We start from the raw sequence: 14969 nt of genomic DNA, 5'->3' as shown, positions 1-14969 counted from the left end.
TAAAGCTTAGTTTTTTTTAATTGTTAATTTTTTTCTTTATTGTCAAAGTGTGGTACAGAGGGGTTACAGATTCATATGTAAGGTAGTGAGTACATTTCTTGTTCACCTTGTTCCTCCTCCCTCATTTCCCCAACCCCTCCTTCCTCCCACTTTCCCTCTCCACGCCAGAGTTGAGAAGTTGGTTTACACCAAATGGTTTTGTAAGTATTGGATTGGAATGATTTGTCTTTTTGTCAGCCTCCTGCCCTCTTTCTTTTTCTGTATCATTAACCACATCAGCACTAAATTGAACTATTAAACGCACCCTTATCTGATAATTCTTCAGTGGTTCTTCCAATTTTGTGTTGTGCCTTCTATTAAACAAACTGAATTCATTGTTCAATTTAGCACTTTGTAAAATAAGCACTTTGGTTACATTATAATGTAAGTGTCATTCTCTGTTTCATTAGTGTTAATTACATGACTGAAGATTATGAAATGCTTCAAAGCAAAAACACATCTTTATATTTAAATATAAGAATAAAACTTATTTTCCATACCGGTTTAGGTGAAATACAATATCATTCAAAATTAAAGTGTATGCACTGCCTTACACATGAAACTCTAATCCATCTGTACATCACTTTGACAATACAGAAATAAATAAATTTAAAATATTTTTCATTTTTATCCATTTTTTACCAAGGATGCAACAAATAACATAAAAATAACACAATTATTTTGAGAAAAAAAGCTCTGTTAGACAGCAAATATGGATGTTAATATTCTGTAACTCATGACATTTGTTGGTGCCCACTTGTGTACTGTGTTGTGGAGTGACAGCACAATTCCTAGTTACAAAACATAATTAGTGTAATGAGTAAAATTAAAGTTAAATGAAAGACACTTTCAGGTCCTTGCTAGACAGTTGTTTATTCTGGTAAAACTCACTGCTTAATGTGGTAACATCTGTAAATGTGACCTGTATTTCATGATCAGAGCACCAAATAATAAGATGAAGCCAATTAGAATACACAATAAATACACTTACTTCATTCTAGATTTATAGTGTCTTCTCCACCTTCATCACCATTAGCAAATTTTTTACAATTTTAGCAGCATTCTCTGTTAAAATTTTATCTTCAAGCAAGGAAGAGAATATGGAGAGAAAGTGCAAATAGAAAAAAAGAACTGGAAACAATCATCACAGCAACTGTAAGTCACTCTGTTTATGATAGTGGCCACTCCAGCCTCTTTATCCTTGGAATATAGTCTGTTAATATTTTTACTTAGTGTTTATTGGCATATTATTACTGTTTTTTAATTTTGACAAGGTCTGCTTGGCGGGACCGCGTATATAATACCTTATGTAATTATTATTATTATTATTATTTTTACTGTTCTCCAAATTTCTCAGTTTATGTTCTCCAAAACTTAGCTTCAAATTACTGGGAATAAAAAAACAAATGAACAAACAAAAAATATCTTCATATAATTAGCCATTGACATCCTAACTACTTCAGCATATTAAAAATCAATGTAGTAATCTCTTATAGAAGCTGTGAGTACAACAGTGTTTGCCTAGCCTGTGGGTTGGGGAGGTGTAGGAATGTCACAAGTGCTCATTAATTGTGAGTGTGTCTGTGTGTGTGAGTGTGCTATTTGATATATGTATATTAAGTTAGAGTTGGAAAAATAGTTGGTATGCTGTTTAACAGCAGGACGACAATAGATAACAATCCTTTGTTATAATTTTCAAAAGCTAGAAGAAAGCATTTTGAAAGTTTTCATCAAAAAGGAATGAAAAAAGGAGAAGAAAGTTTTAGCCTGATTTCAATAATATTGTGAAACATGAATGTTTTGAAGCAATATTTGATATCCAATATATTTTTATTAGTTAAAATAATAGTTATCTTTCACAACAATAATAATTATTACAATTAAAATAACCCAGAACAAAAATAAATCTATAAATTAAAAAAGAGAAGTTACTAAAATGAATATGCTTTTTGTGATTTTGTTATATTTCTTGAGTCAATTTTCAATGTAGGAATCACATTAAGAGAAACAAGGAGAACCCCAAACTGACCAGACCAGAATAGGACATCCCACCAACACATTGTGATCAAATCAGGATCAAAACAGACCCAGAAAAGAATCCCTAAAGCAGCTAGAGAGAAGAAAATAATCACATAAAGGAAAACCAATCAGAATTACCCCAGACTTCTCAGCAGAGACCATGGAAGCAAGGAGAGCCTGGAATGAGGTATGCCACACCCTAAAGAAAAATAATTATCAAACAAGAATACTGTACCCAGCTAAACTCTGATTCATAGCTTAAGGTCAAATAAAGGTCTTCCACTGTAAGGAAAAATGAACAATATATTTCCACCAAACCAGCATTACAGAAAATTCTCAAGGATGTCCTAAATATGGAAAATAATCAAGATCACAATACAGAGAAATGAACCCTAAACAGAAAATCGGAATATTAGATCAAGAATTGGGAAGACACAGCCTTTAACAAGATAGCTATGATGAAAGGAACAAATGATCATCTCTCAGTCCTAACTCTCAAAATTAATGGACTTAAATCTCCAATTAAACAACATAGGCTCATAAGTTGGATCAAAAGTCAAGATTGATCTTTATGCTGCCTCCAAGAGACACATTTACTCAGCAAAAGTGAACATCTTCTAAAAGTGAAAGTCTGGAATAAAATCTACCAAGCAAACATCTCCCACAAGCAGGCTGGAGTTGCAATCTTAGTACCAGATAAAATTGACTTCAAATTAAAAATGATAAGAAGAGACAAAGAAGGCTACTACATACTAATAAAGGGATCTTTCCTACAGGAGGATATAAACATCCTAAACATCTACACCCCAAATATAGGAGCACCCAACCTCATCAAATAAACACTATGGCTCTAAAAACACTCATAGATCCAAACACATTGGTTGTTGGAGACTTTAACACTCCACTGTCACTTCTGGACATGCCAAAAACTGAGCAAAGAAACCTCAGAACTAAAGAACTGCATAGACCAACTAGACTTAACCTACATCTACAGAATATTCCATCCAGCAACACCAGAATCTACATTCCTTTCAGCAACACATGGAACATTCTCCAAAATAGATCACATCTTAAGGCACAAAGAAAATCTGTACAAATTCAGAAGTATCAAAATCATTCCCTGCATTCTTTCAGATCACAGTGGAATAATATTAGAGGTCAACTCAAACGGCCACCACAGAAAATCCTACAATTCATGGAGACTAAATAATACATCACTGAACCACCAGTGGGGCATTGAAGAAATTAGAAGAGAAATTCAAAAGTTTGTAGAATTAAACCAAGTTGAGCATACAAAGTTTAAGCTCATTTGGGATACAGCAAAGGCAGTACTCAAAGGAAAATTCATATTGCTGAGTGACTATATCAACAAACCAGAGAAACATCACTTCAACATCACTTCAACAACTTAAGGATGCACCTTAAGCTCCTTGAAAGAGAACAACAAGGAAAACCCCAAACCAATAGACGGAAGCAAATAATTAAAATCAAATCAGAATTAAATGACTTAGAAAGAAAATTGAAAGCATCAACAAAACAAAGAGTTGGTTCTTTGAAAAAATTAAGAAGATAGACAGACCCCTAGCAAACCTGACCAAAAAACAAAGGCAGCACATCCAAAAAAACAAGATCAGAGGTGAAACAGGTAACATCACCACAGAAACAACAAAGATTCAGAACACAATAAGGGACTATTTTGCAAACCTTTACACCAACCAATTTTAGAACCTGGAAGAAATTGACGAATTCCTAACAAAAACTGATATGCCCAAACTTAACCATGAAGATTTAAACCTTCTAAATATACCCATATCTAGTATTGAAATAGAAAATGTCATAAGAGATCTCCCAACCAAAAAAAGCCCAGCTACAGATGGATTCATAGCAGAATTCTACAAGGCCTTCATAACAGAACTCACAACAGTATTTCTCAAACACTTCAATGAAATTTAAAGAGAAAGTTCATTACCAAACACATTCTATGATGCCAGTATAACCCTTATCCCAAAACCAGGCAGGGACTCATCAAGGAAAGAGAACTATAGACCGTTTTCCCTCATGAACATTGCCACAAAAGCTTTCAACAAAATTCTTGCCAATCAACTTCAACAGATCATCAAAAACATTATACCCTATGACCAAACTGGATTAATTCCCCATATGCAGAGCTGCTTCAATATACACAAGTCAATTAATGTAATTTACCACATCAATGGAGCAAGGTCAAGAACCATATGATTATTTCACTCTATGTGGAAAAAAGCATTTGATAAAATCCAGCACCCATTTATGATAAAAGCTTTGGAGAAAGTAGGATTCCTGGGAACATTCCTGAATATACTTAAGGCTGTCTACAACACACCCATAACAAACATTACTCTTACTGGGGAAAGCTAAAGCCATTTCCTCTAAAATCAGGAGCAAGACAAGGTTGTTTGCTCTTTCCTCTCTTTTTCACCATAGTACTGGAATTCCTAGCCAGAGCAATAAGACAAGAAGACAAAAAGAGGATCCCAATAGGAAAAGATGAAGTCAAATTCTCTCTCTTTGCAAATGACATGATCCTGTATCTAAAGAATCTCATAGACTTTACTCTCAAGCTACTTGAGCTGATCCAAAACTTTGGCAAAGTAGCAGAATATCAAACAAACCCTCAAAAATCAATGGCTTTTCTGTATGCCAACAACCCTAAGAACTAGACCAAAATCAGAAAAGGAACTCCTTTTGCAATAGCCTCAAAAAACATAAAATACCTATGAATAAATTTAACCAAGAAGTGAAAGAACTCTATGATGAGAAGTTTAAAAACATGGAAAATGAAGTTTAGGTAGAATTAAGAATATTGAAAACCTCCCATGCTCTTGGATTGGAAGGATTAATATCGTCAAAATGGCAATATTACCAAAGGCGATCTACAAATCCAATGCAATACCCATTAATATCTCAACACCATTTTTAATGAAATAGAGGAAGCAATCCAGAAATTCATGTGGAATAATAAAAGACCCCGAATAGCAAAAACAATCCTAAATAGAAAGAACAATGCTGGAGGAATTACAATACCAATCTTCAAGCTCTATTACAAAGCTATAGTAATGAAAACAGCTTGGTATCAGCTCAAGAACAGGCCTGAGGACCAATGGAACAGAACTGAAGACCCAGAAATGAACCCACGGAACTATGCCTACTTAAACTTTGATAAAGGAGTTAAAAAATAGGATGGAAGAAAGATAGCCTCTTTAACAAATGGTGCTGGCAAAATGGGTTCAACACTTGCAACAAATTAAAACTAGATCCTTTTATATCACCCTGCACCAAAATCAATTCCAAATGGATCAAAGACCTCGAAATAAAACAGATACCCTGAAAACACTACAAAAGGAGTAGGGGAAACACTTGGGCTCTTTGGCACAGGATGAAACTTCCTTAACAAAGCACCAGAAATGCAAGAAATGAAAAAAGGTGGGACAAATGGGACTGCATCAAACTGCAGAACTTCTGCACAGCAAAGGACATACCTTGCAAGATAAACAGAAAGCCCACAGATTGGGAAAATATCTTTACTGGCCATACAGAGGACAAAGGCTTCATATCTAAAATATATGCAGAACTAAACAAATTATATGTCTCCAAAACAAAACCTCAAAGAACCAACTCAATATGAAGTCAAGAGCCTCAAAGAGCCCACTCAATAAGTAGGCTAAAGACTTAAAAGAGACTTCTAAGAAGAGGAAATGAGAATGGCCAAGAGATACATGAAAAAGTGCTTTACATCACTGGCTATAAAAGAAATGCAAATCAAAACAACATTGAGATTCCACCTCACCCCACTAAGCATGTCCATTATCAGGACAACTAATAATAACAAATCCTGCAGAGGATGTGGCCAAAAGGGAACCCTATTTCATTGTTGGTGGGAATGTAAACTTGTTCAACCGCTCTTGAAAGCGATATGGAGATTCCTCAGAAAGCTAAACATAGAGCCCCCCTATGACCCAGCTCTTAGGCATCTACCTAATAGATGAAAAATAAATGGCTGGGGGCATCTTGGATGTATTTTGTAGAAGGCACTTGGCGTGCCTGAAGGCGTCCAGGTTGTTAATAACTTCCAAGGCCCTCCACTGGCACAGGTTGCAGGCTTTCTCTTAATGTGCTGCTCAAGAGTGTAGTGAATATCACTTCTTTGCACCAGCCTAGATTAATTCATTCCACATTGTCAACAAGAGGACTCGAAGAATTTTTTGATGACCCGAAGAATTGGGGAGAACAAAAAGTAAAATCTGGAACTGCATGGACCTGTTAACAAGACAAAAAAGTAACGAAGACTTACATAAACGTTGGTATGTCCTCCTGAAAGAAAGAAACATGCTTCTAACTCTACAGCAAAAGGCCAAGTGGCAAAGATTGCCAATGCCAACTCTAGAATGGTTAGAAAAGGTAGTTAAGTCCATGAATGCATTGGATAAAGTTGTCCTGGAAAGAGAATATGCTTTAAGGCTTCTTTAGACAGGTCAAGATAAAGCTAGACCTGGTGCTTGGAGAAGGGACATCTTTGGAAGAATCATCTGGCACAAGCTCAAAGGCGTTGCCTATATCTTGGTACCTAAATAAAAGATACAATAGGAAATGATTCTTTGCAATGCCTTATGTGGACTATTTCATCAGACTGAGACTTGAGAAAAAAGCTCATATCAAAGCAAGAAAGACAAATTTACAGAAAAAGAAAGAAAAATTTCTTGGGGAAAAGTTTCCACATCTTTCTGAAGCCCAGAAGTCAAGTGTTGGCTAAAAACTCTGAACTCTTTAGTATATTGGTTTTGTTTTTCTTGCAATACTATGTATACCAAAGTACATAAACTCATGTCAAGTGGTTAATAAAGTATTTTTTTAAATCCAAAAAAAAATTTACAAACAAGAACACAGTAAAGCCACCAGCACAACAATGTTCATCACAGCACAATTTCTCATTGCTAAAATATGGAACTAATCCAGATGCCCCTCAGTAGATGAATGGATCAGGAAAATGTGGTACATATACACAATATAATTTTATGACTCTATCAGAAAGAATGACATTGCCCCTTTTTTTTTTTTTTTTTTTTGGCCAGTCCTGGGCCTTGGACTCAGGGCCTGAGCACTGTCCCTGGCTTCTTCCCGCTCAAGGCTAGCACTCTGCCACTTGAGCCACAGCACTGCTTCTGGCCGTTTTCTGTATATGTGGTGCTGGGGAATCGAACCTAGGGCCTCGTGTATCTGAGGCAGGCACTCTTGCCACTAGGCTATATCCCCAGCCCACATTGCCCCTTTTGTAAAGAAATGGAAGGACTTAGAAAAAAATTATACTAAGTGAAATGAGCCAGACCCAAAGAAACATGGACTCTATGGTTTCCAGCATAGGGAATAATTAGTACAGGTTTAGGCTAGTCACAGCAGAAGATCACAAGAGCCTAATAGCTATGCCCTTATGAACACATAAGATGATGCTAAGTGAAATGAACTCCATGTTATGGAAATGAGTATTATATCACTGTTGTAATTACTTTCAACATGCCATGTGAAATGGTAGCTCTTTTGTTTTTGTTTTTGTTGATGATCCTCTTGTATCCCCTTCCTGTGGTTTTCCCTGTGCTATCACTGTATCTCATCTGAGTACTCTCGATACTGTATACACTGTATTAGAACTAGGGAAGAGAAAGGGGATATCAAAATCGAGAGACAAAGGATAAAAAGACAAATGATTCCGAAAGCAATACTTACAAAACCATTTGGTGGAAACCAAATGAACAACTCATGGGGGAAGTGAAAGTGAAAGTGGAGGGAGGCAAATGAGGGAGGAGGCAACAAATTGTACAAGAAATGTACCCACTGCTTTACATATGAAACTGTAACCCCTCTGTACATCACTTTGACAATAAATAATTTTAAAAAAGAAAAACAAGGTATTTTCTTATATTACAATTGCAATTATCACTGCTTACATTTAAAAATTTTTCTTTCCTAATTCCTTGTGGCCACTGAACAATATAAATCAACGTTCCAGGGAAAATTACATTTGTATAAACACTGAGGCATGTTGCAATATAACTTATATCAACTTTGTTCACATTACTACTAATATTTCACACATGCAGTCTTAAGAATATGCTTAATTGTGAGCATACTCTTAAAATGAGTGAAATATCCTAGAAAAACTCATTTTAAGGGTGTATTAGTACAAGGCTTCTGTGTAATGGAAGTCCCTGGTCTCCTCAATAAGAGATACTTTTTTCTAGGGGTATCCTTGTTTACTTTAGGCCATTTGTTTTTAGTTTGGAAATGGCTTAGCTTGCTCAATATTAGGGCCTTTCTTACTATGTAGATGACCTGCTTTTATTTAATTTTGGATTTAGCTTTTACTCATTTCATGATTGTACTGTATTTTGGTAATTAAAGGCAGGCACCCAGAGGGATTTCCTAGATGGTAACAGTAAAAATTAATAAGGGAATGGCTGGCGATGGTGATTTATAGTGCAGAGAGAGACCATGAGGCATCAGTAAAAATGCTATTGGGACCAGGTTATAACTAAAAAGAACATAACACATGACCCCAAATTTTATTGTATATATAAATTCTTACTTTTTTATTATACTCTCCTGCAATACTTACTTACCTTTTCAACTCATATAGATAGATAAGTTAGATAGAGAGATAGAGAGAGATATATATATAGAGAGAGAGAGATATGAGATACACACACACACACACATTGCTTTGAAAGTGACAATATGTCAGTGCCAATCATTTCACTGGCTAGAAATTATAGGGATCCATCATTCTTCACTTTACACCATTTCACAGAACTCTTCTCTCTTGAGACATCACTGATCTCTTCTGTTCTAGTCTTCCTTATCAAATGTCACTACCATTGTTCTAGATTTATTAATATGGCTAAGTTAAGCTTGGAAAGTTATTGTAGTGGGAGTTTTTTGGTTGTTTTTTCATGCATTGTTATTATGAAGTTGATGTGCAGCATGATTACAGTTATATAATTCGGGTAAAGAGTACATTTCTTATTTTAGTAAATTTCTTATTTTAGTACATTTCTTATTTTAGTACATTTCTTGTTTCTTATTTTAACCATATCACATTTTCTTGGATGAACTCAACCATTTTGTCTTAATAGTATATTAATTGTTTCTGTGTAAGTGACCCTACATCCATCTCCAATTACATATTATTTTGAAAGAGTTCAGAAATGAAACTTATTATGAATCCATGTGATAATCACCAAGATTACTTCAGAACAGGTGTTCAATGAATTTAGTATTTCTCCTTTATGAATTTTTTGAAATGTACAGGATCATTTGCTTTAGATTCAGGACATAACAGTTATCAGAACGTTTATTTGTTATAATATGTGTATGTATACCCCTATTGTCATTCTATCATATTATCAAAAACAAATTTGAAACAGATTTTTACAATGCATAATTTCCTTTATCAAGTAACATCTATGAGTGAAGTTTATCAGTATTTAGGATGGACACCTATTGTTTTATAAGTCAAAACTGGAAATTTTCAGGTATTATTTTCAAGCTCTATATCTCAAAGAAAGACATTGATGACTAATTGAATCCACAAGCAGGTGAATGCAGGTGCAGAAATTTCTGCCTACAATTAATCACACCTATGAAATATTTAGCCTATTAATGAAAAGCTGAGTTATTGGTTTTTAACATTTTTATCTGGAAACAAAAGTATTTGTAGATCCACTTACTTGGAATGTTTAATTTTCAACATTTCAATAAGAAATTCAATCTGATTTTATTTCATACTGGAGATTATCAGGAATTTAGTTCTTGAATCAAACTTAAAATCATTAAAGGGCCATAATGCAGATATGATGAAAAAGTATACATTTTTGTGATTTTAATAAGGCCTTTCTTATCATTAATAATATATCAAACAGCACACACACACATACACACATACTCACAATCACTGGGTACTTGTGATTTAAACATGTATTCCTAGCTACACAAGAGGCTGAGATCCACACAATTACATTTCAAAGTCAGACTGGGTAGAAACAGAATTGAGTCTCTAAAATAACAAAGGAAAGACCTGCCTTGAGGTGTGGCTTAAGTGATACTGCATAAGCCATGTAAGGAAGCCTAATATGCAGAAGACCTTTAGTTTGAGTCTCAGGACAAGACACTGATAGATTAGTGATATATCCACAGCATTCACTCAGTATAAAACCACAAATGATTTTTGCTCCAGACCTTGATTTCTGATGTCTGTATTGCTAGCTTCTAAAGAGAGAGAGGATAGAGGTTAGAAGCCAGCCTGGGCAGGAAAGACCACGAGACTCTTATCCCCAGCTAACCTTCAAAAAACTAGAAATGTGGGCTAAGAATATGGCCTGGTGGCAAGAGTGCCACTCTTGCCATTCGTATACATGAAGCACTGGGTTGGTTTCTCCAGCACTACATATATACAAAAAGGCCAGAAGTGGCGGTGTTACTCAAGTGGCAGAGTGCTTGCCTTGAGCACACAGAAAGCCAAGGACAGTGCTCAGGCTCTGAGTTCAAGCCCCAGGACTGGCAAAATCAAAACAAACAAACAAAAAACTGGAAATGTAGCTATGGATTAAGTGTTAGAGCTCTAGTATTGAGGAAGAAAAAAACGAACGAACAAACAGCTCAGGGACAGTGCCCAGGCCCCAACTTCAAGTCTGGGACTGACTTTTTTTTTTTTTTTTTTTTTAATTTCAGATTACAGGGTTAAAGCATTTCTCCTCAGGTTATTTGTTCGGCACTGGCTTGCAGCTTTGAAGAGGCGGACTTAGCCAGCTTGCCTCTTCTCCAGCCCTGGGGCCGCGTGGCTGCTGGCCCCACCTGCCTTTACCGAGTCCAGAACCAGAAAGGCGGCTCTAACCAGCCCCGCCTCCGGTCTCAGACCACATGTGCGCCAAGATGGCCATGACCTACCAACCAAGGGCCGGTCCTGTGGGCCATGACATCTGCCCTTAGGAGAAGCCCCATGACTTAACCCTGGATGGACAGACTAACCAGCCTATCACAGTGCCTAGCTAGCTGCTCCAAATCCCACCCCTTCCTGCCACCATTATTGCTTTAAAAATACAACCCCAGAATAAAGACCTTGGATGTTGCTTCGACTTCTCCCTGGAATTGCCTGCCTGAGTGTCCTGTGTCCTGCCTTAAACGTAAGAGGGTAATGGGGCAGCGGTTTCATGGCTCTCCCTCATCTTGGCTCTACCTCCCTGGGATACCCTCCCTGCTCCTCCTGCCGGTGGGAGAAGCGCTTGGAGCCGAGTGTCCCCTTCAGTTATTTACACTTGCAAGAACTTCATATTATATATTCTGTTTAGCAATACATTTCGCTGACTGAAAATGGTTGAAATGAGATTCATTTTTAATTGTAATAGGAATTTACATATGAAAACTTGTTAAAATAGTCTTAATACTGAGGTAATTGAGTATAATTTTCCTTTTAAGTTCCACTACCGATCCTAATAAAAAAAAGTTTAGTCATTTCTGATAAAATCAATATGATTTCCAAATAAAAAAGAAGAAACAACACTCATATACTAAGAAACGTTATTTTTTTTGTTCATGTATTTTTTTTTTCCTTAAGCAGGTACACATGGTTTCAATTAATCAAATCAATTTATGTGTACGATGATTTTTTTATCAGTGTCACCTTTTTCTTTGTTAATTTTTATTGACATACAAGTGTGAAAACCTTGGAGTTCCTAGAGAAGAACATGTAAGCTCTGATTTTGTTCAAACACCATATGACTATATGTGTGTACAAAACAAAGAAGAGAGAACCCTCGCACAAACACAATGAGAAGGGAGTTTTGAAAAGTAGTGTTCTCAGACATTAATGGCTCATTCTTATAATCCTACCCACTAAGGAGGGTTAGATCTAAGGATTGTAGTTCAAAGCCAGCCAGGGCAAAAATGTCCATAAACTTCTTTTGTTTTGTTTTGTTTTTGTTGTCAGTCCTGGGGCATGGACTCAGGGCCCGAGCACTGTCCCTGGCTTCTTTTTGCTCAAGGCTAGCACTCTGCCACTTGAGCCACAGGGCCACTTCTGGCCATTTTCTATATACATGGTGCTGAGGAATCGAACCCAGGGCATCATATAGATGAGGCAAGCACTCTTGCCACTAGGCCATATTCCCAGCTAAAAGATTTTTGAGTTTTGTGAGGGTGTTTTTTTTTGTTTGTTGGTTGGTTTGGGGGCCTGAACTCTGGGTCTGGATGCTGTCCCTGAGCTCTTCAGCTCAAGGCTAACACTCTACCACTTGAGCCACAGCACCACTTCTTTGTTTTATTTTGTTTTTGCCAGTCCTGGGCCTTGGAATAGAACCCAGGGCTTCATGTATATGAGGCAAGCATTCTTGCCACTAGGCCATATTCCAAGCCTTCAAGTTTACTTTTTTTTTGCTTTTAAAGAAAACTCATTCCACATGTGGTGCTGCGGAATTGAACGGAGGGCTTCATGTATACGAGGCTAGCACTTTTGCCACTAGGTCATATTTCTGGCCCCAATATGCTGGGAGCGGAGATGTGGCTTAGTAGTTGAGTGCCAGACCTGAAGTAAAGTGCAAAGGAAAAATACCCAGGTCATGAGTCCAAGTACCAGCATATGCACCACCACACATGTAGGTTTTATTCACATTTCTTCAAAGTTACATTCATCCACAGTCCCCTAATTGTTACTGACAGCTTTAGGAACTAGGATCTATTGAGGAGATAAAGATAATTAAGAAATAATGCTCTTTTGGGAGTTTACATTCTAGCTTGACTTTTTAATTTCACTTGCAAAATAAGTTAAATGTGTGTTTTATAAATGAAGAAAGCTGTGTAAAAATCTGGTTTTGAAAAGAAAAATACTTCTATAATATTTTACATACATATTGCTTACTCTCCAATATGAAAATATTACAAATAGATGAAAATTTAATAAACAATTCAGTGTTGCACTTTAGTAAGCATGTACCTGAACACAACTAGTGATATAAGTCTCAGATTGGTCTCTTAAAAGCTTTTGTATGGTAGTCTTTCTAACAGGAAACTTCAATTATTGCCTGCAAAATTATTAAACTTGAAATGTATAACCATGTCAGATCTGTTATCAAATTTGGTCTTTCATCCCTGCTCTAGATTGTGACATATATACCCATACATGTAAATACTATTTTTATTTTTATGTATTAGTTGTATAAGGGTGTGCCTTTAGATATGATAGCATAGATGCATATGATACACTTTCAAAAGGCTTTTCAACTTTTACATATTTCCTTAATCCCTCTCACCAACTTTTCAAATAATATTCAGATGTTATCTATCTATCTATCTGTCTGTCTGTCATTTATCTAAATACCAATCTATCATCTACCTATGGTCTGTTATCTAAAGTATTTCATTTCTAAACATCACCATTTCGTATATTACACAGAAGGCCTTCCTTGGTGGACTTTCATTCATGTCATGAAAAGACTTAACTTGGCTAGAATGCAGTTAATGTTTACCCATCTTCCCTGTAGCCATACAATGTATATTACTAAGCAGAATCAGGAATAAGTTATTCCTCTTATATTCAGGAATCTTCTGTAAACAAAGAACCTGGTTGAAAACTTTACCTGTAAATATGTTAATGCCGTTTTTCTGTCTTTGCTATAATTACAAACTGCACCCCTAATCAAAGAGTTGAGACTATGTACTAGTGAGATAACTAGAAAACTCAAGACACACTACAGTCACAATGGCAGTAGAAATGTCAACTGTTTAGGTATTTTCCTACAGCTCATAAAGTTTTCCACAAAGTTTGGAAGTCAACAAGCAAGTCAAGCTGTGATTTATGAGGATCTAAATTGTTCATCACAAACAATTTCAGATATAGTAAGAAAAATGGTTACCAAATTGATAGTTTTCAGAAAAGAGTTCATTACCAGAAAAAATACTATTAGTTCTGAGAACCTGGGACTTTATTAGCAGCAACTAGAGATTCAGCTCAGTGTTGGAACAACGTACCTAACATATATAAGAACCTGGGTTTGATGACTAGCATGGGAAAGAAATAAAAAATAAAAATGATTTAGTGTCTAAATTAAGAGGAAGATCCTAGTATGGAATCTGAGCAGCATCAATAAATTATCAAAATAATATATCTACATGTAAATACATTTTGTAGCAAAGTTACAGGAAGACTCTCATTTTAAAAAATATCCCATTGAAAAACTAAATTCTTGCAGTATTTGGTGATTCCATGAATAAATAAATACAAACCATATCAGTAATCTTCAAAAAAAATAAATGTGACATGTCGCCTGACAACTAGTGTTCCATTTTCCAACCAATGCAATTAGAAATGACAGACACTAAGCTCTGACTATTAATGACGGCAGCTTTCCTAGTGTCACCAGAGTGAAGATTTGATTTGTAAATAAATTCTGATTACTTGCCTTTACACTTGCTCAGACTTTCCACTGTTTTAGCCTTTATACATACTTAGTATCAAAAGTTCTACCACTTATCCATGTTCCTTTCCATTTTATTTTATGGAGAAGTATTACATTTCATTGCACCTGATATTGAAGAGTTTCAAGCTAATGGATTGTGCCAGCATATCACGTGTTTGGCAGCATTAGGTTCTACATTGCACCTATCAGAATTAAATTAAAGAAGCATGGCATAGACTTAGCCCCTTTGTTTTTTTACTTTTTTTTTAAATTACTGCTTGAATTTCACTAGTATGTAAACTACTATGTTTGATACTGATGATTTGTTGGAAGAGGTTTGGCCAAAGTGACATTGTACTGTGGTATTGGCATCCTTCATTTGCTTCCTAAAGAAATAGAACTTTTTCATGAAGGTCTGTGTTTTCATATTTTTCT

The 14969-nt window shown here is 35.9% G+C and overlaps 1 protein-coding gene and 1 pseudogene across 1 annotated transcript in view; one reads left to right on the top strand and one right to left on the bottom strand.

The window, feature by feature from the left end:
* Lrp1b (LDL receptor related protein 1B) overlaps window positions 1-14969 on the bottom strand; it is a 1711024-nt gene that overhangs the window by 1520453 nt on the left and 175602 nt on the right. The gene's annotated exons all lie outside the window — the stretch shown is intronic.
* Window positions 6091-6897, top strand: LOC125350716 (annotated as a pseudogene).

This window comes from Perognathus longimembris, chromosome 4, assembly GCF_023159225.1.
Source record: "Perognathus longimembris pacificus isolate PPM17 chromosome 4, ASM2315922v1, whole genome shotgun sequence".
In the NCBI taxonomy this organism is placed as follows: Eukaryota; Metazoa; Chordata; class Mammalia; order Rodentia; family Heteromyidae; genus Perognathus; species Perognathus longimembris.
This window is presented reverse-complemented; position numbering and strand designations above follow the sequence as displayed.